The sequence below is a fragment of the Jaculus jaculus genome, chromosome 2 (genome assembly GCF_020740685.1).
Source record: "Jaculus jaculus isolate mJacJac1 chromosome 2, mJacJac1.mat.Y.cur, whole genome shotgun sequence".
Classification (NCBI taxonomy): Eukaryota; Metazoa; Chordata; class Mammalia; order Rodentia; family Dipodidae; genus Jaculus; species Jaculus jaculus.
This window is the reverse complement of record NC_059103.1, coordinates 57541155-57568660: the sequence shown is the minus strand read 5'-3', so window position 1 is coordinate 57568660 and position 27506 is coordinate 57541155. Positions and strand designations below refer to the sequence as shown.

At 42.6% G+C, this 27506-nt stretch overlaps 1 protein-coding gene across 13 annotated transcripts in view; it reads left to right on the top strand.

The window, feature by feature from the left end:
- The window catches only part of Myt1l (myelin transcription factor 1 like), a 456412-nt gene that overhangs the window by 113603 nt on the left and 315303 nt on the right, over positions 1 to 27506 (top strand). For 12 of the 13 annotated variants that reach the window (XM_045143668.1, XM_045143670.1, XM_045143677.1 and 9 more), the window contains one exon: positions 16654 to 16783. The exons of the other annotated variant lie outside the window; for it this stretch is intronic. The gene's annotated coding sequence lies outside the window, so the exon portion shown is untranslated. The remainder of the gene's footprint in view (positions 1 to 16653; positions 16784 to 27506) is intronic. 13 annotated transcript variants of the gene reach the window in all.

The window sequence follows — 27506 nt, the reverse complement described above, 5'->3', positions numbered from 1 at the left end:
CTAGTGTCCTGGTGAGAAATGAGGGCTTAAATGTGCTCAGAGGTGAGGGAAAGCTGCTGAAGAGACCTAAGTGGGGATAGCACCACAAGATCTGGGCTTACCAAGGTCATCCATTCTGCCTAGTGATGCATGTATGGAAGAACAGAAATAGACTTGTAGACCTGGCCCCAGGCCTTCTAGAAGACTCTGGGAAGAAGGAGGCAGTAACCTCAGCTAATAAATGCCACACTCCAGGCAGGTGTCAAAGATCCAAAAGGGCTGTATATAGGGGCATATTTCTATAACTCTGTACCTTAAGATGTTTTTATTGTTTTATTTATTTCAGAGAAAGGAGGGAGAGAGAGAGAATGATCACACCAAGGCCTCTAGCAACTAAAAATTAACTCTAGACACATGTGCCACCATGTGCATCTGGCTTACTTGGGTATTGGGCAATCAAACCTGGGTCCTTAGGCTTCAGAAGCAAGCACCTTAACCACTAAGCCATTCCTACAGTCCTATGACCCTACATCTTAGTAGGGAAGTGGAGAGACAAAAACAGAGGAGTGAGTGATCACCTGGCATGAGAGGCCCAGATGTTCAGATGGGGAAGGAAAGTTCAAATTCCACATTGCCCATAAGCTGATCTCTACATTTGGCCAGCTTGTCAGCAAGATGACAGCTCCTTCTCTCTGGTGCTCATGAGCTCCTTCCATTCCCAAACAAACAGTAGGCTCAGGAGACATTAGAATCTGCTGAGATAGATGTCTTTCCTGGGATCATAAAAGGCCAGGGAAACATAGGATACAGTGGATACAGAGCAGAGGGTATGGCTTTCCTATGAGGTCTGGTCTGTCCCTTGGTTATCACTCTGTATGGTTCTCAGTAGACCTAGTCCAGCCATACTGGCCATTTAAATAAATAGATCAGATACAGGCTAGAGAGATGGCTTAGTGGTTAAGGTACTTGCCTGTGAAGCCTAAGAACTCCAGTTTGATGCCCCGGTATGCACATAAGCCAGATGCACAAGTGGCACATGTGTCTGGAGTTCATTTGCAGTGGCTAGAGGCTCTGGCTCTCTCTCTCTCTCTCTCTCTTTCTCATCTGCCTCTTTGTCTCTTTTTCTCAAATAAATAAAATGCTTGTTAAAAATAGATGAGGTGATGGAAAGGTCTGGACAGGTGTCATTAATTAGTGCTGTAACGTATGTACCTGAGGGTAAGCCTGCACCATAAGCCCATGGGCTCTCAGAGGCTAGCCTCTGAGAGGTGCACAGTATTAATTTCCAGCCCCTGTGGGACAGTACCCAAACTCCATCTTCAGGGACATACCAGAAAATGCTTAGCTTACTTCTAGAACTTTAAACAAAACAGTTGTTAGCTCATGCTCTGACTTGAGTGTACTGGTATTACAATCACATTTGAATAATACTGAGGATTATGAATTTTGAGGCTTAGTTCATACATAAGTACAGGTGTTTTGATACAGGATTAAAATGTGTGTGTGGTTTTTATCAGTAAGCAGTACATTTCTTTATTTAATTATTATTTATTCATTCATTCATTCACAGTAATAAGAGTTGAACTTGGGGACTATGGCATGCTAGGCAAGTGTCTACCAATGACCTATATTGCTCACCCTATTTTTAACATATAGGCTATAATCAAATATGGTTAGGCTGTAAGCTCTCAGGCTAGTCTCTAAAGGATATGGCAAACTCGTTTTATATTTCTAAGTGGACATAAGCAAATGTATATAATATTCATTGAATATTAATAAATTACATATGGCAAGCATATGCAGATCAGCATATATGTGAAGGGTTCTGGGAACTTTCATAAAGAACTAGAACAACAGCCTAGCACAGTCTGCATACTGGATTGTGGGGGTGTCTTCGGGGTCAGTCATCGTGACAAAGTAGTTCTGGCTGCACTGAGTGTGTCAAAATTTAATTCCATCATGAATGAACCCAGCAAGGCTGCAGGACTTTGAAAGTGCATTTTCTGCTGGCTCTAAGGTGCTGGGCACCTCCCTCCTGTAGAATTATTTTTAATTCACTGGAGCATGCTCCCTGCCGCTCTTCGGCTGCTCCTTTCCGCTGGGGCTGAGCTGCCTTCCTCTGGGCGCTCGCATCAATGCAGAGCTGATTTGGAGCCAAGCTGGATAATAATAAGCTTTTCAGTGCCAGCCCCTCACTTGCCTTGTAATTAAGGTCTGATGGTTGTGTTGACGGCAAATGAAAAAAAAAAAAAATGGCTTTGTTCTCCCTTCCCCAGCTTGATTGCGGGTTCTCCTGCTCACCTGAATCCCCCCCATTCTGCATTGTACCCGTGATTGCTGGAGTGCCGTAATTGCAGTCTTGGCAGATGACATTTCCAGGAGGCACAGTCTGTACAGTTCCAGAGGGAACTGACAGAGCGGCTGCATTGACGCTCATCATGGGCAGATTCAGGAAATGCCTGTGCGGAAGCGGAGCTGTGACCAAATACCAGAGCTCTTCTGAAATTTGTTTTACACGGCGATGAGTGCCTGAAACCTGCCTCACCTTATGTCTGGGTCTACAGAGACCCAAGCTGTACACTGAAGGCCAGGAGGGTCACACCTTTTAAAAAATATCCCTAGGCAGTTTCTCAAGAAAGGGATCAGAAGCAAAGAACCTAAGTAAAAAGCAAACTCCTTAGAAGCCGGCATAATGTGCATTATTTTGTCTTCAAAGAGCATTCCTTGGGATGTGTATATAGCTTCACACGCTTTTATCAAATCCCTTTATGCATGAAGACAGAACTCAATGCAGAAAGAAACATTTTATTCACAGACATCCACAAAGCATAGCTCATCACCCTGCTAAAGATGGTTACTTCCCCTTGATATCTGGGCCAGAAAAGAGATGCCTACAGCTGGAACATATATCCGAAGATACAAAGTTCCAAAGAAATGGGCAAAACTAGACTAGCCTCAGCAAGAATGTCACATTGATCCTTACACATGGCCAGTGCTGGCCCCTATCACAGGCTGGGTTCTTATACAAGCATGATATTTACTTAGCTAAGCTCAATTTATTCTATTGCTACTGAAATTATTACTCGCAGAGAAAAACATCAGATCTTCATTTCCTAGTGGCCCACTTCATGTTTATACATCACTCCACCCACCTGCTGGCAAATATGTCCCAGTTGGTCCTTCGTGACATCTGAAGTGTTAGCAAGAATGTTAGAAATTCAAGATTATACTGGGAGGCCACCATGAGTTACATGAGACCTTGTCAGAAAGAAAGAAGAAAGAGAAGAAAGGGAGAAAGAAAGGAAGGAAGGAAGAGAAAAGACAGAAGAAAGGAAGGAAGCAGGGAAAGAAGGAAGGAAGGAAGCAAGGGAGGGAGGGAGAGAGGGGAGGAGGGATGGAGGGGAGTAAGAAGGAAGGAGGGAAAAGGAAAAGTAAAGAAAATTGAAGCTGGGTATGTGTGGTGGGTCATGCATGTAAACCAGCACTCCAAGAGATGGAGGTAGGAAGATTGCTGTGAGTTCAAAGCCAGCCTGGTCTACAGAGTGAGTTCTAGGCCATCCTGGGCTATAATAAGACTTGGCACTCCCCCCCCAAAAAAAAAAAACAGAAAGAAAGAAAAAAGAGAGAGAGAGGAAGCAGAAAGAAAGAAAGAAAGAAAGAAAGAAAGAAAGAAAGAAAGAAAGAAAGAAAGAAAGAAAAGAGAGGGTGAAAGGAGGGAGGGAGGGAGGGAAGAAGACTTAATTATGTGACAGAAAACAAGTGATTACTTCTTTATCATTATTTTTACATTGTCAAAAATTTTCTCAAACCACCTACATTTTTAACTGAGTGTTAGTATGTCCGTGGCTTTTATTAATGATTACATGAAAGTCTAGGGCAAGAATGTCCACCAGCTTACTTGGTCATCAGCAAAGGGAACCATACCAGAATGCAGGTCAGCATTACAACTGTGAGAGCATGAATGCACCTGGCCTCCTGTTCAGCCAGGAGCTTGGGGCACAGATGCATAGGGCGTATACTAATATGGAGTGGAAGGCAGATCTCCTTGGTCCTGCTCAGAGAGTATTCTTTCTGAAAAACTGTCACTTAGCCCCGACTTAGCCCATTTCCAACACTGAGTCCTCTCACATATTTGACAGTGAATGTTGTATTACTTGGTCCCTGGCAGCATCAGCAGCAGGATGGAAGTGCATTATAGACTTGCTATGGTGGGACTCAAGTTAATGGACCTCCTGAAGAGGTGTGGCCCTCAGGCCTTGTTTTGCTAATCAGTTTACAGGCTTATCCAGTAAACTCCCTCTTAGAGGCTGACTGATTTTTCAGGCATATGATTTGCTTTGTTTTGTTTTTCCAATTATATTTACATAAATTGACATAAGAATGAATCAAATCACTTTCCAAGTGCCTGCCTCTACTGCCTCTCCCAGGACTGGGTGTCAATTATTTTAACCAAATAGACTAAACACGCAAAGAGATGGTGTTCTCAGAGAGATGGCCAGTTTTTGTAAGTCATTTTGGTGGAAAGACTATTGTTATAATTTGGCCTTGAATCTTTTAAATTATAGATCTTTTTAATCAATTCTAGGCTGAATTGATTAAATAAGGGCTGAAGTGAAGCTTGCTTCATAGCATAAATAGGTGCTTTCTAGACAATGGTATTAATTCATAATTTTGCAACATTTCAGAATTAAAATTTAAGAGTTTTTAATATTATTTTATAGCCATCTGTTAACTATAAATTTTTGATTCCATGAAGCTTTGAAAAAAAACTGAGTGAAGAAACAAAAACAACACATGAAAACAAGGGAAACTCAGTGATCTGTATTTACTGGAAGGCATGGCAGGAAGTAGGACCTTCATGGGCAGGATTTTTGAAAAATTCCTGTTAAAAATGTCACGACTCTAGCTGTGGCAAATGGACTCCAGATGTATGTGCCTCTTTGTGTATCTGGCTTTATGTGGGCACTAGGGAACCAAACTTGGGTCATTAAGCTTTGCAGGCAAGTGCCTTAATCACTGAGTCCTGTCTCCAGCCCTGTCTACATATTTAATTACTAGCTCACCCATTCTTTCTGTTTGTCTCTCTTCTATCTCTCTGTGCTTGCAAATAAATAAAATACAAAAAATAAAAAAAGACATAAAAATAATCAAAATAGGAGAGACTAATTAGAAAGAAGGGATTCATTGGGAAAGGAGGGCAAAAGAAATACTGAGAGGGGATTGTGATCAAAATAGATTATGCACATGTATGAAACTTGTCAATAGAATGTTTAGAATATATGTTTATAATAAAAAAGTCAGGACTAAGTAGGTAGCAACAATAGGCCTTATCAATCAAAATGTAATTCCTTAGGCCTGGAGAGATGACTTAGTGAACAACGCTCTTGTTGTGTGGGCATGTACACCCAAGTTCAGATCCCAGTAACCACATAACTGGATGCAGTAACGAGTCTGCAATCACAGCATGCCCTCAGTGAGAAAGGAGGAGGAGAGAGAAGAATATTCAAGAAGCTCATGGGACAGCTCACCTGATAACAAGACCCCACAACAGACCAAAGTAGGAGGTGAGCTTGTTTTCAGATCTTGTTCCTCAACTACACTGCTCACTTCTTTTGAGATAGAGGCTATCCTTGGCTTGAAGGTCCCCAATTAGGCTAGATTAACCAGCCAGTGAGCTACAGGGATCCTCCTGTCTCTGCCTCCACAGAACTGGAACTAAAGGTTTACAATGCTATGTCTGCCATTTTAAGTGGGCTCTGGGGATCAGACTCAGGTCCTCATGCTGCCCAGACAAGCACTTTTCCCACCAAGCCCTCCCCCAGTCCCTGGAAATGTTTTCATGGATAAAATCAACCTGTGAAATTATTCTTAACGCCAGGTTAAACTTTATTTCCGTAAAATGTATCTTTGCAAAGATCAGCTTCAATGGACTGGAGGACCTACGGTGCTTCTCTAGGTCCCCCTACATTGATGTGACCACTCTGGGGAAGCACCTGTGAGTGTCTTCATCCTATGTCACTTATGTTCTTCTTTTCTTTTGAATACTTACTGAGCATATATTCGTTATTTTATCATCATTTACAATGATAAACATTGATCATATTGAAACCACTTAGTGTATTAGTGGCTCCCCTCCAGGTAGATGCTCCAGCGCTTTTCATATTGTTAGAAATATGGAGGACATCAGGACTCCCTCTCTCACTCCTTCCTTCCTTCCTTCTCCAAGAAGTTATCACACAAAGGTACAACACACTGAGGAATATTTTGTCAGGCACTTCACGTCACACACTTCTGCAGACTAGTTATACATCCAAATCCTTTCTCTAATATGTGGTTTAGAAAAAGCTGCGGAATCTGGGGTCTTGAATTCCTGAACATCAATAAACTGTCCAGTAGCTCCAACCTTGAGGACTGATAATGAGAATGTGACTCTTTCCGTCATCACAGTGAAGGACTGCTTCTCTGGGCACTGCCAGATAGGGACACTGAATGGAGCTCAATTAAAATCTCCCTCTTCTCCTTCAAGTGCTTGCCAAAAATGTGCATTTTGTGTGTTTGTGTGATTCCAGCACAGCCAAGGAAACACAGCATACTTTGGGGAACATAAGATGCATGACTCACTCAAAGATGCCTTTTGACAAGATGTAGGGGAGCAGGGTGAATGCCTGGCTTCTTGTCACCATCTCTCCTCTTCCTGAAACCCAGCACCACCTCTGTATTCCCCTCCCTGGGCGTTGCTTCACTACTCACAGGTGTGAGTGACTTCTCTATGCCTATGTTTCATGATAGGCTCTGTGAGTTAGGACTTACCTCATCTTGCCATTCCCTGTTTCCTATGTTCCTAAGGTTCTTTTATGAAATGTCAGCCTGACCATTCCATACCTGGGTGGCCCCTCCACCCTGTAGGATGTAACGCATTTTCCCATCAAGATTTGCTGACCACCAAGCTGCCTTTCACTGCTTCCCTTCCAAAGATGCCCTCTTACCCCATATGGCTGAAGAGCTCCCTAGTTCAAGGAAGAACCCCTTTCCTTCTGGGCGAGTCAGCATGGTGCATACTTCTGTCATGGCACTTTTAACTTAGAAAAAGATGGTCTCCCTCCTTCTCTGTTCTACAAGAGTTCAGCCTGCACAGGGGCCAAGCACTTGTATCTCTTTATCTCATATCCTGCATCAAAAGCCCCAGTCAGTGTGGCTGCTCCTTCCTCAAGGACCAAAGGTACATTGCTAGGACAAAGAATAGCCAAGTGAGAAGCAGAGTATGCCTCGCCATTCAGCTGCAAAATATTGAATGTGCCACGACACTGTACTTTGACACATCTGGTATCTGGTCAGTGCCCTCTGCCAAGCTCCTAACTCATGATGAATCCATGTAACTATTCCTCCTGGCTTCCTTCCATATATATGTTGTTAGCCAGCTCACACTAACTCAACTATCCTTCTTGCACAGTGGAAATTTAATATATTTTGAATCAGTGTTGACAAAATATTAGCTGTTCCAGGATGGATTACACATTATGAAGGTAAATTTTTCTAAAGCTATGCTGAAAGGAGTGCTTTTTGATGCAGGGCTTAAGGGTTGCCATAGGTTCTGGCTTAATAATCCTGAGAACTTTCCTTCAAAGTAGATCCTTCAGACAGGGGACTCTTCCTTGGTCAGGGTCCCCAAGGGCCAAAGTAAACTCTTATATCACAAGTTGCTGTATACAATCCTGGAAGCCAGTTACTAGGGTGGAAATGTGTTCACATCCTACCAGGAAGCTTGAGGCTCTTTGAGCTTGTCCAGACCACCTTCCTAAAAATCAGTTTCTCTGAAAACAGAGCTAATCAGTTCTACTAGCAGGGCTGGAATGCACATACTGTCTTAGGAAGTCCTCTGTCATCAATGAAGCAGGGAGCTGGAGGACACATCTAGGAAAGTCTCGTTGCCCCACACAGCCATTTGCCACTTCTTTGTAGGAACAGGTGCTCAGCTAAGAGCACAGTGTTGTCTGTGTGACCCTTGGCTCTCCACCAGGAAAGCAAAGCCGCTCCACACAGCACAGCCTGACAACAGCTGAGGTAACACAGGCCTCCTGCCCTTGTGATCAGCATTTCTGCTGGAAATGTGTGACCACCACTTTAGTTGGATTAATAACATTCTTCAGTCATACTCTACAATCATAGCCCTTGGAAGACAATGATTTATTTATATTTTAAGTGAGGTCTTAATGTCATAATTCTGATTTTCTATTCAAGGGTTTCATGCAAGGTTTTTTTTTTTTTTTTTGGAGTTCAGTGAACAATTAAGAGCACCATCTCCACATATGCTGTCTCAGAAACAACAGAATTATACATATGTGCATGCATGCACATCCCACACACCTGTACATATGTCCCTTCCTACACTCACCCCATCAAGGTGTTTCCTGGCAAATACATTCACATACAAGAAAGTGAAACTGGTTAAAATTGCCTCAAGTAGTCTTCTTTCCTAACAGATGGTTGGTTTCTCTTGAAAAACTTGCTTGTAGTTTTCAAACTAATAAGTAAATATTTGTGTGTAATGTATGCTAACTATCATGCGAGAAACCACAACCACAAAGAATTCACAAGAGAAAAGGTCTAAGTTGTTAGGAACTACTTTATCACATGTTTTGATATGTGAAGTAGTAGTAGTGGTGTGTCATGCACATGTGTGCAGCAATGCACTCCCCAAGTTCATGAATGCAATAGTCAGAGAAGGACATCAGGTGCCTTCTATCATATTCCACATTATTTACCTGTGACAGGGTCTCTCACTCTATCTAGAAACCCCTGTTTTGCAGCTAGACTGGACTACCAGGGAACCCCAGAGATCCTCCTGACTCTGCCCCACTCAGCTCAGGTTAGAGACATAAGTAGTCATCTCTGGCTTTATAAATAACATTGAACTTAGATCATCATTCTTGTATAGTAAGCACTCTTACCCACTGAGCCATCTCCCCAGTCCCTACTTTAGTACTTGTTAATTAATACTTTCTAACAAAGTTCCACTCATGTAGCCTCTGGTGATGCATGAAGGGCAGATATGATCATTGTCTATCAAAAATTCACCATATTTGAAACAGTATAATGGAAAGTGGAAAAACTGGGAAAGTTCTCTTAGTGGCAGTGGAAGCCTATCTGTGCATATGACTAAGGACCAGCTGGCTAGAAGATCAGTGACTCCATGCTTCAGAGGACGGAGAGCCTACTGAAGGCTAGAATGATTCAGAAATTCTCTCATTAGAGAATGCCAGAATGTGATATGAAGGTGGACAATTACTTAAGATTTATATAGAAGGAAGGAATGTGTGAGCCAAGGTAGGATGGTCTGGTCTGCATTCAGGGCACTGAGACAGGAACAGGATGGCATGAAGGTCCCAGTGCATAACCAGGTTTCAGGAGGCCCTGGGCCTAAAGAGCATGCTTTCCATTCTACAAGCTTGTCCATGGAACCACCTACAACTTTAAATGGTGGTAAGTGTAAGGGGTTCTACTGTGATATTAATTACTACAGTGTCAATTTATTGATGAGCTTGTACAGATACAAAGAAGCAATGATTTATTGATTTTTCTTGTGGTGTGGAACAAGAGGAGATAGTACCTGGTTAGGAAGCCAAGGGGCCATCAGGATATAGACTGAGGGGCTTCCAAGGGGAAAAACCATGAAGAAGGCTGTGGTTGAGGTTATTTATTAGGCAATTACCTCTTAGGAAGTTTCAGGTTCAGGGACTTATACAACCTTTTAGTCATTCAATTGAAAAGGTATACCAGCAAGTGGAAAGTTTAGTGGGTGAACTGACCACTTTCAGTGTCAGAGGGTAGTACTGTTAATTAGCAGTGTGACCATGAGCACTTGTCCTGAGACACACACTCAGGCACTGTCTCTGGTGTCATTAGTGGAACCTAGAATGGTCCACTTTGGCACTTACTGGTCTGCACCCTGCATATGCACATGAAGAGTCATTTTCCCACATGTTTGTTGCTGGCACTGGGATTGAAGATAAAGTCTCATTCTCATGGAGTGAGTGATCTTTGTGAGGGTGTGAGGAACAGTCCCAGGTGCCCATGGCATGCACAGACCTGCCACTGTCTCAGAGTAAATGACAAAGTGTACTGACAGCACTCATGATTCTTTGTCTTAATTGCATCTACTTTTAATTGCCCTCCTATATAATTTTGCTTAATATGGAAGAATTTTCTTAAGGAGTCAGAATGATCTATCTGAGTCTCACTCTGACTTTCATAACATGCTTTTGCTTTCTGAGTATAAGCAGAAATGTGGATCCTAGGAACAGCTAAAAAAAAAAAAAAAAAAAACACCATAAGGCATGGGAAGGTTTAGGTGTCTCATAACTCTCCTGTAACTTTGGAGGTATAAATTTTAACCTAAATTTATGATTCATTCCTTAAAATCATTGAAATATATCCTGTTTGAAAATAGTAATATAAGAAATTATTATTATTTTCACTTATTTTGTTATATAAATGCCACATGGATTTGCTTTAGCAACAAAATTTTAAGCCATTTGAAATATTTCAAGGAAAAAATAGCAATGCTTCTTCATCTTCGTGGGCCCTACTTTGGAAGAATGATGTCTGTGGGCAGGGTCTGCATCCACACTAAACAGCATTCTATGTGTTTGCATTTTACTCATAGAGAATGAGGTATAGCACTGGGCCCTGGATTGGCATGATGTGCCTAAAAAGTGTTATGCTGTGCCTGGTGCTGAGTGTTAGTCATTAATAGCTTCACTGTATGTCTTGCTATCTTGCTTATCAGTGCATAAGGATCCATTCTAATTAATGTCTTAGCACAAACCATCAAGTCAGTCCAACACTCACCACTTTTGATTATGTGTGATACTGTATTGACAATTTTTAACATGTATTTATGCTCACACGTGACTAAAACATATTTGGTAGACACCAGGAGCTAAAATTGTTAGGTCAGCATATGCACATTTAAAATTTTCATCCATACTGCCAAATCCCTGACAAGAGTGTTCCATTTACATCCACTTAAACCTGCATCAGAGTTCAGTTGTCACACCTCCACACCAGTAGTCAGTGCAAAGGCTCCAATTTCCTGTTCCTGGCATAGTGGGTCTTGGTTGCTCTGGCCACACCACCATGAGCACACATGTCTCCTTTCAGGATCAGTCGTAACATCACCCCACAATGTGGAAATGGTACAAACAGATCTCAGCGAAGAAGAACACACTGCATGTGACACTATTAATAGCTCCACTTTGAGGACCCTGAGTCCTTCAATGTGATCAGTTGACATGTAGGAACCAGGGTACCTCATTAGATAAAGGTTTCAATTATCAATCCTCAAACTTCCCGGTATCTAGAGATATAACTGATTCTAAAGTCTGTGAATTGAAGGGGGACTTGAGGCCTCTGAATCACCCAAACACATCTGACACTCAAAATAAAGATGTAACTGATTTAAATTGTTTTGCATATGTGTATGCATGCTTGTGGTATGTGTGTGTTGTATGCACATGTGTGTAGTTACACATGCTCCATATGCATGTGTGCAGAAGCCAAGGGAGAATGTGTTGTCACTCTTCGATGCCATTTCCTTGAGATGGAGTCTTTCACTGAACTACTCATGTGATCCCCAGTGATCCTCCTGTCTTTACCTCCCTCGGTTATAGGTATGCTTGGCATGCCCAGCACTTCTTTGTTTGTTTGTTTGTTTGTTTGTTTGTTTGTTTGAGGTAGGTTCTCACTCTAGCTCAAGCTGACCTGGAATTCACAGCAGTCTTCCTACCTCTGTCTCTTGAGTGCTGGTATTAAAGGCATGCATGTGCCTCCATGCCTGGCCTGGCTTTTTTTGTTTTTTAATGTGAGTGCTAGGAATCAAATTCAGCCCTCATGTTCATACAGCAAGTGATCTTGGCTGCTGAGACATCTCCCCATTCCCAATTTAGTCTTTAAAACACACACAAAAGAGGTGCATAGCATTTAAACATGAAAAGAAGGGTTTTGATATTTCCCTGCATTTTTCTGATTTCCTATTCTCCTACTTAAGGTGTTCTCATTCATTACTTCTTCCACTGGAGAGTTTGTCTTCCTTGCCTATCAACATTATTTTCTGAAAATATCCCTTTCTTTTTTTTTAAATCTTAAAGTAGGCATAGCCATATTTTGAATTTCATAGACATCTAGAAACTGAACTGTTCTCTCACAAGCATGAGATTGGGTTCCTAACACATGTATAACTTGGCACAAATGGGAATGCAGTCTATTCCTGAGAGAGGACCATGGGCAGCCTACTATGGAGCAAAGAGTTTATGCAGTTTCTCCATATTGGCACTATGTGGGAACATTGGCCCTTCAACCAATAGGATTAGATGAGTTAGAAGCCCACACTGAAGAGGCAAAGATTCCATAGAAAGCCACGGGAACATGCAGGCCATCAAGGTCCCCCAGCACTGTCTCAGGGGTCAAGGCACTGCTTCCTCTATACCATCAGCATCCCAGGTGTGAGCACTGAGCTAGTTCCATGGAATCCCCTTGTGAACTAACTTTCTGTCCAGACACTGTGCAGTGCCATCCAGGAGGACAGACCAGGCTGGGTTAGGAGTCCTTGGGATGCATTTCCTAAATATTCTTAGAAACTCTGCCTCAGTTTACTTCTCTTTACCATGCTGTACAAGGCATGCTAGTGGACAGTAGTCTGGCTCTTGCTGTTTAATGTTGTAAACCCGAGGAAGCACTGTCAAAACATGCCCCTAATGTTTTAACCAACTGTGGTAGTTTGACTAGATAGCCTCCAATATATTTAGTGTTTACTTAGTTTGTAGTTTGCATTTGCAGCCACCAGGCTGGAGGCAATGTCACAGGGTGGATCTTAAAATGTGGTGGTGGGTTTGAAATTTCAATCTAAAGATATGCAAAGTGTGCCTAGCTGGAGTCCATGAAGCGTGCTGTGCTGTGTGGATTTTGACTTTTAGGCTTGTGCTTTTCTCTCTGTTTGGTCCTGTGAAAACCAACTAGCTTCTTCTGCCATTATGGAACTTCCCCTGGATCTGTAAGCTTCAATAAATCCCTTCCTCCATAACTGTGCCTGGTCTGGAAGCTCATCTCAGTGAACATGAAGCTGTTTGCTACACCAGTCTCAGCAGAATGTTTTTATCTTTTTTCTTAGAGAGAGAGAGAATTGGCACACCATGGCCTCAGTCACTGAAATTGAAACCTAGATGCTTGGGTCACCTTGTGCTTGCCTCACCTTTGTTTGTCTAGCTAGTGTGGGATCTGGAGTGTTGAACATGGGTCCTTAGGCTTCACAGGCAAGTGCCTTAATCACTAAAGCATTTCTGCAGCCTTCATGCAGAACTTTTAAGGGGAAACGACAGGGCTATGCAGGAAGTTAGTGTAGCACATATAACGAGTCACTGCACACAAGCCTCTTTTAACAAAAGGCCTTTGTGCTGCGGGAAACCTTAGGGAATCCAGGGTGGCAGAGCTGACTGCCAATAGGATCAGATACTGGCACCTGCTGAAAGTACCCAAGGGCTGCCACCCCCTTTTTGTTCTGGGACAGTGGAGAAGGGGCCACCTTCCAGGCAAAATTGTAGAAGGCAGCCTCATTATTCCTGTCATCTGTAGGGTCAGCTTTTGAAGCACTGCCAGGACAGAAAGGCATCCACACAACAACTCCAGATGCCACTCAACCAATGCTCAGAGCCACAAACATGTCCTGGCATACAAATAAACAGAGGAGAGGTCCATGGGAACCAGGCATGCAGCTGCCTGTGGGAATGGCTCCCTGGATAGGAATTCATGCCAAGTGTGTAGCAGGGCATTGGAGATTCTTGGAAGAAGTATTGAGTGCTAAATGATAAATTTTAACTTTAACCTGGCCCTGTGTTTTTAAGATAGAGAACCTGAACTTCAGAGGCTCTGCCCTCTAGAAAGCATCACTGGGAGCCAGGTCCTGTGGTCCAGGCGCAGTGGCAGACCATAGAGTTAACAGCTCTTAATGAAAAGAACCACAATATCATTTTTAAATCAATGATGTCAAAAAAAATCAATGATGTCAAGTGTATATGCTAATAGCTTCCCATAATCTGGCTATGAGAATAGGGGATCCCTTTCTCAAAGCTAATATAAGGGAAGACAGATTGTATCGGATAGTCAGCATGCCCTCTTGTCCTTGGCCCTTTGTGCTGGGAACAGCAGTGCTGGAGTCTGCATTATAACCCCTCAGCTTCGCCATTACTGGGCTCTGTAGTCAAGCTACAGTGATTCTAGGAGGCATTGTTTATCTTGGAAAAACTCCCGAGTAGATAGATGACAGGGGACAACTGACATCAGAACAGTTGGGGCTTGCGCTTTTGTCATGTAGAAGTGAAATGCTCAGACCCACTGTGAATAAAGGAGCAATTCGTGCTGAGGAAAATTAATTTCTTGCACTTACAATTTGTGTGTGTATGCAGATGAGTATGTGGGCATGTATGTGTATGAGTGTGAGCATGTGTGTGTATGTCTATGTAAGTGCATACCCGCATGTGCATTTGTTAGTTGTGGAAGTGTGTGTGTGTGCTTGTGTGCAGATATGTGAGCACATATACGTATATGTGTTTCCAGACCTAAGTGTGTGTTTGAGAGTGCTTGTGTGAATTTGTGCATTTGTATGGGTATGAACGTATATATCTGTGTGCATGTGTGTGAATGTTTGTGCATGTATACGTGTGTTTTTATGCTTGTATGTGTGTGCCCATGAGTGTGTATGCACTTGTGTTTGTGTCCATCTATGTACGTGTGTACATGCATGCATGACTGTAAATGTTGGGCATTAGCAGGCAAGAGAAAAGCACAAGCTGTCCATCCTTAAAGATTCTTCTGGTACACCGTTCTACTTAGTTGTAAAACACAAGCATATTTAGCCATAGCACAAACTCACTGCAAACTAATGATTCTAGAACAAGAACCCAGACACTGACACCAACTCTCAAGCTGGTTTCCAAGCAGATTTTTGATGGTAGTTTGAAGCACTCTTAGCTCCATGAAATTATTTCCAGGTTGTTCTGCCCTCTGTGTGCTCATTTTAGTGCATGTTCACAGCAGCACTTTGTAGCATTTGTGTATTTTGTAGGAAGTCATGCGTAATCCTTTTGAGTCCATTTACTGAGCACTATGAAGACTCTTATTCCAGGGTAGCCTGCAAGAACTGGAGCACAGTGTCTTTTAGAGGATTTATGGCAATGCTGTGCGTGGCTGATCCACAGCGGCTGGAGAGCCCTGAGGGTCTCTTCATTCCCTGACACACTTCACTGCTGCCCATCAACACCTCCACAGTTATTGCCAGAGACTCTGCTTAATGAGGCCTCTGAATAGAGACACCAGAAACAATGGCTCCTACTACCAAAGCACCTCGTGCTCGCTTTCTGATTTTCTATCTCATCTTTTGAAAAATGAATTCTGTCTTTGATAATACTCTTTGAAATATCCAGATATTTTAAAATCAGAGCATTTTTGATGCTCAGTGTTGCAGCAAACCTTGGCAGAAGTTAATGTATATATTCTAAATGTTCATTACTGAAGAAAATGCCTTTTGGTGATGCTCTGCTAAGACACAACATGGCTGATATAATGTCATCATCAACCAACTATATTTTGTTGTGAGTTAAATCACCTTATTTTAAAAGTAGAGTTGAACATATAAAATATTTATCACCTTTTACATTATTTCCTAGTTTCATCAAGATATATAAGAAAGCAATAATCACTCAAACTGACTGGTAATTGATCAATCTAAATATTAAGGACTGGAGAGATGGCTTAGCGGTTAAGCGCTTGCCTGTGAAGCCTAAGGACCCCGGTTCGAGGCTCGGTTCCCCAGGTCCCACATTAGCCAGATGCACAAGGGGGCGCACGCGTCTGGAGTTCGTTCGCAGTGGCTGGGAGCCCTGGCGCGCCCATTCTCTCTCTCCCTCTATCTGTCTTTCTCCCTGTGTCTGTCACTCTCAAATAAATAAATAAAAAATGAACAAAAAATATTTTAAATATTAAGTGGGCTTAGTTTTAACCTTAAACCCAGGCATGTTTTAAAACTATGAAATGCTACACATTACAAAGTGAATTAACTAAAGGTTTGAAAATGTCTTCCAATTATCTGCTGTAAGCTTTCAAATCAACGTTCTGGGGAAAACCATTGACATATATCTGTTCTTATTGCTTGTTCTTTATGTGTGCATACTGCGTGTGCAAGTATATATGCATGATTGTATGTTTGTACACATGTGTATACTTGTGTATAGAAGCTAGAGATCAATGTTAGATGTCTTCCTCAGTTGCTGTCCAACCTATTCTTTAATACAACCTCATTCTGAGCATGCAGCTCACTCATTCAGCTAGACTAGCTAACTTTCAGACTTCAGAGATCTCCTGCCTCCACTTTTCTAGCACTGGGATTACTGGCATGTGCTACCTACCCTGGCTTTTACATGGGTACTGGAGCTAAGAACTCAGGTCCTTATGCTTATGCAGCAAGCACTTTTCCCACTGAGCTATACACCCAGTCCCTATTCACACATCTTAGCATGGAGATACCTGTACTAAGCACAGCTATTGTGAGTGTTGAAGTGCCAGGGAAAGTCATCCCATTGTCTCCTTATCTGTTAGTGATAATATCTTTGTTATCCTGTCCTTTAGGAAATGAACCACAGGGACAACTGGTAAGACCATCCAGCAGGCATCCTTGAATCCTGTGGCCAAAGTCAGCAGTATCAGCAGCAGTCCAAAGAGCACCAGGTGTGAGAGCTCCGGGACCTAGGGATTCATGGTATGGTTGTTCCCACTCCCTGCATTGGGTTCCTCCCCTCAGCCTTCTGAGTGTGTGGCTTCAGGGAGGTAATTAGCTATCATGCCATGTATTTTGCCACACAGTTCACACTCACAGAGAGTTTACAGTGAAGTTAGATGGTGCAAATATTGTTCTCACCACTGAAGTTACACAGGGCCGGGCTGATGGTAGCACCCTGTGTGCCATGAGGAGTCCATGGGGTGACGATGGCAAGGAAACATGATGATGGCCTCAAATGAAGACTTTCCTTTAAAGTCATTTTAATTTGGATCCATCCTCATCATAAAAGCTAAAAATAACAAGAATAACTCACAAATGCTGATCTGGAGAGACGGGTTGGTTGGAATGGGCTGGTAGGTACCAGATCACTGCCAGAGGTCATGGTGACCTTGGACCTAGCCAATCTTCAGTTTCTGAAAGTGCAAGGACCTGGCCTCAGAGGCCCAAGCATTGTCCTCTGAGGCCACTGTCAGTGTGTTTGGCACAACCTGTTCTGCTGGAAAAAGGGAGTTCTGGCAAAATGGCAGTTGTTCTATGAGAGAAACTCTGGCCTGTACTTTCAGGTTCACTGTGCATTAGCAATTTGTCTGTGACTTCCCCATTTGTCTGTCTGATAACAGAACTCTGTTCCACTCCATGGAAATGAAAAGCTGGGATTGACTCCATATGCTGCAACCTGGTGGGGGCTGCTGTCTGTAAGAGCTCTGTGAACTGCAGTAATGGGTCACAGTTGTTCTCATTATTTCCTTCTACACCCCACTCATTTTCTCTGAAAAAAAAACCCAGTGCAATCATTGGTTCAGCTTGGAAAAGGCATTAGGTTTAATTGTACATTTTCTTGTAGTTAAAAAAAAAATCCTTTTCAGATGTGATTTTGACTCCTAGTTGACATTAAAATCAGTTACGTTTCTGAGCTGCAGGCGTCATGTTCACAGACTCTTGTTTTCTCTGATCTCCTGAGCTTTAGTGATGAGGGGGTTTAATCCAATACTTTATGTCAGGGTAATTTTTAAGTGGGACTTTATTAAATTGCCATTTCTAACATTTAAATAGGGATTATCAATACAGTTTGACAGAAAGTGTCCAAATAGAAACCTCATCACAAAATAGATAAAGCCACAAGAACAGCAGGAGGATGTTTTGATAGCCAGTCCATGACAATCCTGACCAACTTGACCTTGAACAGGCCCTTAGTCAGGGCCTCCCCTTCATTTTTGAAAAATGTGCATTTTTCAGGTAGGTAAAACAAGTTCTGCTTGCTCAAGGAAGATAAAGTGACCTCAGAGTTCTAGAAATCCCTCACCTCTTTCTGCCTTGTTCTGGTGACCACAGGACTGTCCAGCCCTTCCTGTGTCCACCCTGTGATCAGCCAAGCAGACCTTGGGTTAGCAGACTATCCCAGGTGGAGAAACAATGAGCTTCTGGCCTCCAGGTACAATCAGAAAGTCATAGCAGCTGGAAGCTCTGCAGGAACTTGCATGTCATGGGGTAGTGCCATTCTATACTCAAGATGCATGAACTGCCTCTCAGTCTGAGCTTTGGTGACAATGGAAGGTGGACTGCCACAAAAGGTTCAGGTTGCTGACAGTTACACCTGTGATTTCAGAAATTGTGTGTGGGAGCTCTGTCTCACAGTCATCCTCCTAACTCACCCTCTCAAATGCATATAATCTAGATAAGAACCACTACATCAGCTAAGAATCGTTCATTCCTTTCCTCCTCCCTTAATATGCATGCTCTATCTTCATGAAATGAATATTCATTTCCCATATGTATGTCATAAATACATTGGTCCATTGGCAGTGAGATGATTATAACAAAATACTATACTAATGAGAATGCAGTGTTATAACATTAGCTTCTGGAAGCAAAATGTCCATCTTCACATGGCCACCAATAAAATGGCAACTTGTGATGACACAAATAGACGTGACACAGACCAGGGTGACAGACTTATTGGAAAGGGATTAGTACCTCAGTCTCTATCTTAAATACCTTGTGTTGAGGGCTTGGTCTGCAGTCCATGCTGATGGGAGTTAGTGGATCCTTCATAAGTAAAGCTGGGACATTGGGAGTGCCTGTGTAAAGGTATGCAGTGCAGTGTATATATGTGTGTACCTCTTGTATGGGTGTGTACATTTCTGCTTTTGTGCATGGGTACACATGTGATGTGCCCCTCAGGTGTGTGTATGATTCATACAGTCCACCTTAACAATATGCATGATAATAGTAGAGTGTATCCTTCAGAGAAGCGTGGAGCCCCAGCTTCTTCCTCGTTCATGTTCTGGCATGTGGCAAATGGGCTTCCTCTGTCACTCACTCCTACTATGATGCCTAATCACAGACTAAAACCAAGGGCTAATTAGTCATGGACTGAAACCTGAAGACAGCAAGCCAAAAAAATAAAACATTTCTTCTTTATAAGCTGACTGACCAGGTATTTGTAACACAACCAGACCCTGTGTCCATACGTCTCTGTAGCCAGGACTCACTGACGTGCTTGTACAAAATGAGCCACAGACAACACATGGAACAAATTGGCAAGGTTGGGTATCAATAAAACTTTATGGACAAAGTTGGTAACAAGTATGTTTGGCCCATTGGAAGGTGAGAGATCCTAAGTAGCCCCAGTCAGATTCTGAAGCAAGAAAACCTCACTTTTTTTCTTCTTTCACCTCAGTCTTGAAGATACAGTGTAAATCTAAGGAATGTATTCATGGCACACTTGTTCTTATTATGAAGTAGTTAGTCTGGCCCCTTCAGAGCAATATCATATAACTAGAAAATAGATATAAAAAGAAGGGGGAAAAAGCAGACACAAAAGAGAATTATTTCAATCTTCCATATATTGTACACCAAAAGCTGAATGAAGGGGTTAAATTTAGAAAAGACAGTGATGCTGCCATTGATTGATTGATTGCTTGATTGATTTAGAATGGAAATTTGTAGCATAAATAATTCCATGAAAACACAGATCATCAAATGACGCGTCTGCTGTGGTGGCTTGCATCTTCTAAGCACTGCTCCATCTGATCATAGGCTTTTTAATGCATGGACTTTCTCTGCCACTTACTCCTACCCTGATGTGCTGCCTAATCACAGGCCAAAGCCAAGGGCTAATTAGTCATATGCTTGTTTTTATATGTGTGTGCATTTCTGTGTGTGCATGTGAAGGCCAGAGGACAAACTCGGGTATCATTCCTCCAGAAACACCATGCACCTCTTTATGAATCCGGGTCTGTCATTGGCCTGGATCTCACCTGCTAGGGTAGAGCAGCTCTCCAGAAAGCCCCAGTGCTAGATGACACGTGTCACCACCACATCTGCCTTTTCATTATATTGTATTTGATTGAATGGCATAGCCCATTTTCTATTCTTAGACAGCTCAGAGTTATTGACAACATATTTTGTATGAAATATTTTTAATGTATATTCTTGAGATTGATATTAGCTTCTTTTGCTTTCCCACTGAGCTATCTCCCAGCCCTATAAACCTAGTGGAAGAAGCCTTACCTCACATACTCCTGCAGTCTGCACGCAGTGATGGGAAGAAGGGGCTGCTGACCTACGGATAGTTTCAAACCAAGCAGAGATGAATAAAATGTTAGAAGCAGTCAGACAAAGGAACAACTCCAACCATTACACTGCATGGCTCCTAGAAACAACCCCTTTTCCTGATCAGGTGAATTACTATTGTCACTTATTCTTTTTTTTACATTTTTTGTTTAGTTTTATTTATTTATTTGACAGTGACAGAGAGCGAAAGAGGCAGATATAGAGAGAGAATGGGTGCGCCAGGGCTTCCAGCCACTGCAAATAAACTCCAGACGCGTGCGCCCCCTTGTGCATCTGGCTAACGTGGATCCTGGGGAATCGAGCCTTAAACCGGGATCCTTAGGCTTCACAGGCAAGCGCTTAACTGTTAAACCATCTCTCCAGCCCTTGTCACTTATTCTTTAAGGACTGTTAGAATAGTAAAGTAAGATAAAGTCTATAAAGCACTAAATTAAGTTCCTGAAGCACAGAAAGTGATAGAACTTTCCAGCTCTCATGTTGTGTTGGAAATGGGCAATGGATAGAGGGGAATGACCATAGTCAAAGATCACCAACTGGAGCCCAGGGCTCTTGGGAGGATGCGTAGCTGAGCATCAGAAAGGGGTAGTGGGTCTGGCCACCATGATATCTGCGAAGAAGAAGTTCACTGCAAAGTGAGAGTGATGCAAGTCCCAGAACTCCAAAACCTGCCTGCAGACAAAATAATTCATACTTGGTGACACCTATTCAGACCAAGGCCACATGCAGAACTTGGAGGTTCTGCAAAGAGAGAAATGGCTCATCAGTGCTCTAGCTCTTAGTGCCTGGGGCTCAGGGTGCCACGGGGGTGGATGGTCTCAGCATTGAGTGGATGCCTGTACCATCAGAAGGCTGTTACTGTGTTTTCCTGATGAAGAGCAGCCTCTGGTAAACACTATTCAGTAGAAAAAGTAGGACGCTGGATATCCTGGGTCATGTCCCATCATCTACATAATAAATTTTCCTAGTTAAGGGGCAGAAGGAATAGAAAATCACACTCACGTTTTCAGTCTGTGCCATCTGCTTCTGGTTACCTACTGTGTGCCCATAATCTTACTCTGAGTGAAACACAATGCTTAACCTTCGCTCTTGGCCCTCGCACCTGGAACATCACTTTGCCCATTGCCATCTTTCTAGGCTTGGACTCACAAGCTGAACTCAGGCTCAGAGAACCACCCTTGCTTATCCCCTACTTTAGGTCACCTGTTTCTTGAGTTTCAGACTCCTTGATTCTTAGAGGTCCAAGTAAAGGGAGCCACCTATAACTAATTGAAATAAATTCTCTTTGGTTAAATAAAACATCAAGCAAATCATTTTAAAAATCATGTACACATAAAATGTATTCTATGCATTTATGTGGCATTTTCAAGTCAAGCCACTACAGGCCAGATACTCAAACCAGAAGTGAGGGGACAATTCTGCTAGCCACTAAATGGGAGAAACACAAGTATTAAAAGCTACCTATAGTGTGGAAAGAGCTGGAAAAGAAGGTTATTAAGGTGATGGCTCCAGCGCAGACCCAAAGCAGGAGAATGTGGGAGTCTCTGGAGGCAGCTCCATAGAGGTTGCCCCTGGCCGACACATGTTCCTCACCTCTCAGGTAGATACCCAGGAAGCTAGAGTGTGACCTTGTAGAGCAGATGCCCAAGGAGAGTGGCACGACAGATTCAGATGCAGTGACAAGGAGGCATGGGGGCGAGCTTCAGCAGAAGAGACATGCTCTGATTTCCCTTTCACACCATGTAATGCAGGGGTGGGCAGAATGCTGGCTGGCTAGAGACCACGAGGAGATGCTGGAGGCCTCAAGGCTTTAGCCAGGGCAGGATGGGTAGGAAAAAGAAGGGGTGCAAACTGGCAGGGGTGGGGACAAAGCATTGTGGCCATACCTATGACATCAGCCACCCTGACAGCAGGCAGGCATTGCACACCCACTTCTCTCCACCTCAGCTTTGTCATATGAAATAGTGAGAAGGTTTGGCACATCATAAGACCGCTAGCATTCCCTACAGTAACACCTGAAGCACATAGCTCAGCAGCAGCACCCAGCCTAAGCTCTCTAAGCAGCACTGATCCTCATCACTATTCATAAAGAACTAAGACACCCCGGCTGTGCCATGAAAGACCACAGTGGAGGCAGTCTGATTTACATCCATGCTGTGTGCTCTGCTCTTTAAAGCAAACTGCCTTCCTTTACTACACAGCTGTGTCAGAAATGAAGCATTGCTCTTTGAACCACTGCAGGAGGATTTCAAGGACACTTTGCCAAAGAAAAATGCAAGATGCAGAAGACAAGTGAAACTATGGCTGCACACGTGTGTATATTTGCTTATATTTGCATAAAACTGCTAGAAGGATAGACAAGCTAACAGAAATGTTTATGTATGCTTCTGCAGAAAATGCTGTATTATGAGGGAAATTTTTCATTGTTTTTGTTCATTTGTATCTTTATGTTTAAGCTATGTAAATATATTCCTTATTAAAAACAAACTTTAGAAGAAACATAAAAGAGCATTTTCAAGCAAGGCACCTTACATGCCCCCTGACCTTGTCAGATCAAAAGGCATTAGTAGCTCAACTTTAAAATAAGGAAATTGGCCAAGGTGGTGAACTATAAGTCTGGACTTGAACTGTGAAACCACAGACCACTATTGTTCCCTCATCAGGACGTCTATAGTGACACTTTCAGAAACCCATTTTATGTCAGTTATGGGTGCAGAGACACTATTTGATGTTGTTGAATAGAGTGAGACTGAAGAAGAGATCGAGGTGCATGGCAGTGATGATACAATTAAAAGGAAGACTGAAAAGTGTGGAGTGAGGAGTGCTGCCTATACTCAGCTTGTCAGTGTTATGGTTTATGATATTATTAGAGAAGAAGGAAGAAAGGAGAAAGAATAGAAAGGAAGAAGGGGGCAGGATGGGAGAGAGATGAAGGAAGAGAAGAAGAAGAAGGGGGATGGAAGGAGAGGTGAAGGAAGGAGTAAGAGAGGAGGGGGCAAGAAAAGAGAGCTGTAGAGAGGAAAAAAGGGAAAAGGGGCAAGAATAAGGAGGAGATGAAGAAGGAGAAAGAGGAAAGGGGAGGTAAGAAGGGAGAATGGCTGAGAGATAGGGAAGAAGGAGGGAGGGAAGGGAGAGGGAGAAAGAGATAAGAGGGGAGGGAAGAAGGAGGAAGAGGAAAGGAAAGGAGGGAACTAAAGAAGTAAATAAGGAAACAGGGAGTCTCTGAAATGTTGAGCAATCCTCCTGGTAACAACATGTACACAACCATCATGAATGCCTTTTCCTTTTCTTATATCATTTTTATTAAAAATATTTTTATTTTTATTTATTAGAGATGGGGGGGATATGCATGCCAGGGTAGCTAACCACTGCAAACAAATGTCAGATGTCCTGGCAAGCTAACTTGGATCCTTAGGTGTTACAAGCAAACACCTTAACCACTAAGCCATCTCTCCAGCCCCTAAATGCCTTTTATTAGCCACCCCTTTTCTGTAGATCTTATATTTTTCATGCATGTACTTTATTCTAAATTCTCTAGCTTACAACTTGATTTGCCAAATATAAAAAGAGATTATCTTATTCATTTGTTTGATAATAGAGTTATAATTTTAAGGTCAAAATCTCAAAATTATTTTTGAAAAAGGGTTTTTGAATATAAGATTAAAGAAATAGCTATGAGATGAAAATGGGAAAAATAGTAGCAATGATAGTAGAAATTTTTAGGACAATAAAGGGAAATGTAACTTTATGTCTCAGTTGTATTTTATATATTAAATTAGTTACAAGGACAGTTGTACAATTAAGAAGATGTGAACATGGACTATATATTATGTAATATGATTGTAATAGTACGAACTTTCTTTTCGCTAATATAACACTTAGATTATATATAAATATATTTTTCCTTCAGCTATAAATATTAAAATATTGAGTGTGAATTGCCAGGATTTGGGCAACCAACTGTGTAATCACATGACTGTAATCCAACCACAGGCAGAACTAGGAGCTCACTGGCCACCTAGCTAGTCTAGCCTAATTAATGAGCCCAGGCCCATGAGAAACCTGTGTTAAAAAGGGATTGGTGGTCTCCCTGAGGAACAACTCAGAAGGTTGTCCTCTGGCCTCCACAAGCATGTCTATAAAGCATGCAGCCACACACGCTCACATAGACCATGCACACATACCACACATACATGCAAAAAAGTCTAAAGCATCCTAATTGTCATCAAATATGCAGACAGAGTTTAAACTTCCCATACCACATCACAAACCTAAGTGAATCCATGTTTCTTGAGCCGGAATCTCAGTGAGGTCCACAGTTGCGTTGACAGCAGTCTTGCCCTAGTGAGTTCCTATTCCTCTTCCCAAACCTCAAATCTTGTGATAACGTTGTTGAACAAGCTGACATTTGCTCTGTGGAGTCCCCAGTCTGGGTCTTGTTGAGATTGTTTCTGATGCGTCTGCACCACACACAGACGTACTTTGTCCTGCGTTTGGTGTTGCTGTCTCTCTGTCTTGCTGCAGGGAGAAGGTAGCTCACAGAGCCTGGCTGATCCCACCCTGCACCATCACCGCTGATGGTCAGACTTAACCTTGTACTATCACCTGTCCCTCTCCTAATTGGAGTATCCTTCTTCTGTAGATAAGAAATACAAACTCTGAAAATTTAAAAAAAGTTTTTATTAGAGCAAAGCTTTGGATCTCCTGAGGTCTTGCTTTCCTTTGCAAAGTTTACCTGACCTTTGCTATGTCCACACTGTATGTGATGACCAGGACAAGAATTAACATTTAGAGAGGGACATTCCTGCTATGTGGCAGAGCGCACATTTCTTTAATTAAACAGCTTGCCGATACTGTGAGTTTGACCTGATCACTATTGTTTTCCACAGGAAAGAATCCACCACCTCACACACTATCCTACCACTTCCAAAGCAGAATTTGAACTTGAGATTTGGACTCAGGAGCCCCCTGTTTCCACTCACTGGTGTTTATGAAGGTTCAGAGAGGAAGAATATGATAGCACACTTTGCCAAACAAATGCAAGCTGTCAGTCATAGGAAGGAGTGGATGATCAGACAATCAGGAGACAGTACAGGGATTTGTAAGGTCACATGATGGATGGGTTACTTAGTTGAAGGTCACCTGTTGTTGAATGGCCAAAGGCAGCCTGAGAATTTCCATTTTATAAGATTTGATCTTGGGCTCCCAGAAGGCCTGAGGATGAGGCCCCCTTTCTGAGGCAATGCTTATAGACACTAACCACTACTATTGTGGAGAGTTTGGGTGAAGGTGAGAGGGAGGTCACTGACCATACATCAGCAGCAACTTCTTACAGCAGGCCTGAGATGGTAGGGCAGCCACCTGCCAAAGCCTTCAGCAGAACATTTTTTGCCACCATTGAACTCACATTTGCAGTGAAAAATAGACCTGCTAACCTTAGGACCTATAAATGTTTAGAGGATTCAGAAGATAGTGTGAATCCTGGGTTCCTGAACCTCTTGCCAAGTCAGAAAGTTATGGTGTATACAGCAAAGACTGTGCTTGCCCCTGTTTGAGTTACTTACATAACTGGGACCAGATACCTGACCAAAGCAACTATGAGGGCCAGGGTTTAATGTGACTCCTGGTTTTAAGAGGTACAATCCATCCTAGAAGCATGTGGGCTGTGGTGGCTCGGACCATAGTGGGAGAAGTGAGAAACATCAGATCCTCACAGCTCAGTGGGTCAGGAAGAAGATGGCTTGTGGCTGGAAATCAAAGTGGATATCACCTTCAAGGTTCACCCATTGTGACTCACATCCCAGATGACTTCTTTACTTCTCATGCCTGCCACATGCAAGTTCATTTAGGCTGCAGTCCTAAATGTTACTCATCTTCCCAAGAGAGTTCCTCTAACTGGGGATCAAGTATTCAAACACATAATCATTAGGGAACATTTCATAGGGAAAACATAGCTTCTACCACCCATGGCCCCCACAGGCTTATAGCCATCATAATGCAAAACTTGTTCATGCAACTTCAGAAGTCCTTGTAGTCTTAGTGATGTCAATGCTGTTCAGAAGTCCAAAGTCAAAATTCTCTTTTGAGACTCAAAGCAATCTCTTAACTTTGAGCCACTGGGAAAAAAGTTGCATACTTCCCACATATAATGGTATAAGTAATATTACCATTTCAAAAGAGAGGAATGGAAGAAGAAAGGACCAGATCAAAACAAGCCCCAAATCCAGCATGGTAAACACCAAATCCCCTACCTCATTTTTAGTGTCGAGGGCTCATGATAGCATCATCTGATCTCTAATGGGCTTGAGCATCCATGCCTCTATGACTGTGTCACTCACATTATACATGGGTTCTCTGTGGATCCAGTACCACTAAATGACGTAGTTGTCCATAACAGATGTTCCTTGTTCCTAGCATCTCCAACATTCTGAAGTCTCCATTGCAAGTTAAAGTTCACCTTTGCAGCCTCATACACAACTCTCTCAAGAGCTCCAGATTTGCACATTGCCTGGCCTCACCAGCTAGTCTCTGAAACCTTTGTGAAAACCTCAATGGCCACACAATTCTTGCATTATGCACGCCTGCAAAAGCAGCAAGACATGAACAATGCCAAGTTCTGCTACCATCTCAAGATGTAATTAGGCCTGTTTGGACTACAGCCACAATGGCCTCAGAGTGGCTATGAATCTAAGTGGTCCTTCTTGAGTAGAGTGCCCTGGAGGCTCCAACTTCTCAGGTGATCTTTTTAAACATGAGCCCTTCAAATGGGCATTCAGTTTGATATGTTGGAGCTTTGGATGAGTGGGTCTGGTCCTCATGAGACTTTTCCTATTGTCCCATTGAAAAGTGACAGACTTCTCTTTAATGGTGTCAGTCTTTTTAGTTTTGATTTTTTGAAATAGAGTCTCACTCCAGCCAAGCTGGCCTTCAACTTATAGCAATCCTCCTACCTCAGTCTTCCAAATGCTGTCATTAAAAGCCTGAGCTTTTGTTTAGTCGTGTGTGTGTGTGTGTGTGTGTGTGTAGCATGTGTGGTAAGTGTACATGTCTATGTGTATTAATATGTGTGTGGAGACACACATGTATGCAGATTCTTGTAGTGGCCAGAGGTCAAGATCAGGGATCTTCC